Source organism: Sciurus carolinensis, unplaced genomic scaffold (genome assembly GCF_902686445.1).
Source record: "Sciurus carolinensis unplaced genomic scaffold, mSciCar1.2, whole genome shotgun sequence".
Taxonomy (NCBI): Eukaryota; Metazoa; Chordata; class Mammalia; order Rodentia; family Sciuridae; genus Sciurus; species Sciurus carolinensis.
Genome location: NW_025920202.1, coordinates 601,709 through 604,597, shown reverse-complemented (window position 1 = coordinate 604,597; position 2,889 = coordinate 601,709). Strand labels below are relative to the sequence as shown.

Genomic DNA, 2,889 nt, shown 5'->3' with positions numbered 1-2,889 from the left:
TATATTGTCAAACAATGATAACCTGGATATATAGTTTTATTTTATTGCATTTGATTTTACCAGTTCTTTCTACCTTTTAATGTGAATATTAGAAAATTTAAATTTACAATTTTTCTTCTAATTTATTTGTGTTGAAAATTGCTGCTTTATGGATATTTTTCTTTTTTGTTAGTTTTTCATTTATAAAAATAAGTTTAATCTTTAATCATAAATACAGCCTTTAAATTCATTTTTTACACATGAATGTCTTTAAAAGAAGTATCCAAAGCATTTATTATTCTTCTGCATTCTGCTTCTCAGAAAGTACTTCTGAGGTAGATTTGTTCCAGATTCTTATTCTTTTTCTTTTCTTTTTAGAAGCAGGCAATTTTGTGTCCTCTGGTTTTTTCTTTTTCTTCAAACAGCTAAGAGGATTGGGGCCACTTATTTTCTTGTGCTTTTTTCTTTTTCTCTGTTCAGGGTTTTTCACTAAACCCTGTTACTGTTTGAGTTGCTTGATACTTTCTCATGCACTGAGACAAACTGATCTGACTCTATAGCTTTGACAAAGGCTATTGTTTTGGGAGAAGGTTTGTCCAAGACTATAGTGTTCTGAATAATAAACATGAGAGGAACGACAGGCTTTTTCTTTACTTTAACAGATAAATTCTGATCCTGGTGGTACACAGCTGTGTCTCCCCCATAAGGTAGCAGGGCAGCTGCTCCCGCAGCTGGATGTGGCCCCGCAGCGCCGCCTAACACAAGATGCCATCCAGCAGAAACTGGTACAGGTCGCGGACTCTGAAATTGTTGCAGAAGAAGCCAAGATGCTTCTTGGTGTGTTTCTGTCTGGTGATCCTCATGTCCGGTTGACTCAGACCAAGGCCACCAGACAGAAAGCTGCAGCATAAGCCTTATGCACGCCCAGCTTCTGCAATGGATATTTTTCTTGATCAAAACCCAGTCTGACTCTTCATAGTAGTCGAGAGCAAAAAAAGTTAAATCGAAATTTAAACTAATGTTTATTAACTATTTTATTCATGAAAAACACACAATTAATAAATTTAAATGACCATATAGTTAAGTGGAAATATCATCCTAGCTAGTCAAGATCCCAGTAATGCAAGGAAACCCAGCATTAAAATAGCTGCTGCCAAAAAAAAAATAGCTGCTGCCTGAAGCTCTGGGTTCAATTCATAGTAAATCAAAAGTAAAAGAAACACATAAGAACTGGCTAATGTGGGGTATGCCTATTATTTCAGTGATTCAAAATTTTTGTGACAGAAGCCAGCTTCTGTCATGTACTCTGGTAATCCCAGTGGCTCTGGTGACTGGAATAGTAGGATTACAAGTTCAAAGCCTCCTCAACAGCTGAGCAAGGTCTTAAGCAAGTTAGCAAGACCTTGTTTCTAAATAAAATAAAAAATATGTTGTGGATATGACTCAATTGTTTAGTACCACTTGGATCACTTCCTCGTACTGAACCACCCCATACACAAATAAATTTATTCCCATAAGACCAGTGTAATGATCTTCAATTAACTTAGAGGTTATTAGTGCCCTAAGAAATATTTTTACTATTTTTCCATTGTGTAATCACATGGAAATTAAGATGGTCATAAGAAATTGCCATGTCTATTTCTTGCCACTCTGATATTTGACACAGGCTGTTGGAATGGAGGACTCAATACTTGACACAGTTCTGTTGATCATCCTCCCTCTTGGGGGCCATAGTCGTGGCATGTCTCAATGTGTAGTAGCTTTTTAATATTAATAATCAATATATCATTAGAAACTTGTTGAAAAAAATATTGGGAAGTTTTTACTGTGTTGGGACACAAAATAGTGCACAATGAAAATTTAGCAGTAATACTTAGATAAAATATATAAAAATAAAAAATTGTGGCTGTGCTTGAGTTCAAAGGAGACTGTTATTGCTTTAGTATAATAATAGATGGATCAAGGGATATTCCTCTGAGCTTGGATGCGGTGTTCAGCCTTTGTTGCTTTCCTAGTTTCAAAAGTTGATTCTAGAGATACTTTATATAATAAAAATATTTAAGTTAGTCATAAATATAATTTGTGCTTTTCCTATGTTTAGTCTAATTCTTTGAAAATCAGAATAAGATTGTAACCTGCCATTATATAAAATTAGAATAGACTAAATATTAATTATAAGTTGATTTTCTTGCCCTTTAATAATAGTAAAAACTTTTCACTGTTAAACACTGGAGTTCATGGTGGGGGTGGTTTCTCAGAAAATCGAGTAATGTGTTTGTTCTGAAGGTTAAAGGCTGGCACATCATAGTGCCCTCAGTTTAGCTGGGAGACAAGCTTGTTTTAGTTTAGCTGGGAGATGAGGTTGTTTTAATCTAGCTGGGAAATAAGGTTGCTTTGGTCTGGACTGTCATACAGAGAGAATGTGTACTTTGAGAAGAAGCATAGAATGTACTTTTGAAGGTTTTTCTTCTTTTAAACTAGCCATAAAATGATATAATCATTACTAAAGAAAAATATCTATAAAAAGGCTGGCAGAAAAAAAAATAAAGATTCAGATTCAGCCTCAGAACTCTTGGGGTCTGTGTGTTATTTCTCCACCACACTGATGCTTCCCATCCATATAGGACCCCAACCCCTGCTAGGGCTGGACACCAGAAAAAAAATACATTGAAATATGACAATTAATCCAGATTTCCGTCTCTTTGGAAATACTTAAAAATTTTATAAAACAATATTTTTCCATGTGTCAACCCCTTGTGTCAAGAACACATCCACAGATTGGTTTTGATTTAAATTGACATGAATAAACAAGTGCTACAAGTTAATAGTTAAATATAGTATTAAGAAAATCATGGAAGTATTAATACTGTGTGTGTGTGAGAGAGAGATAGTATGAAAGTGTTTGCTTAT

At 34.6% G+C, this 2,889-nt stretch overlaps 1 pseudogene; it reads right to left on the bottom strand.

Annotated features, from left to right (window-relative positions):
• Positions 1 to 225: 225 nt before the first annotated feature.
• LOC124974997 (rRNA-processing protein UTP23 homolog) lies at positions 226 to 842 on the bottom strand (annotated as a pseudogene).
• Positions 843 to 2,889: the final 2,047 nt, after the last annotated feature.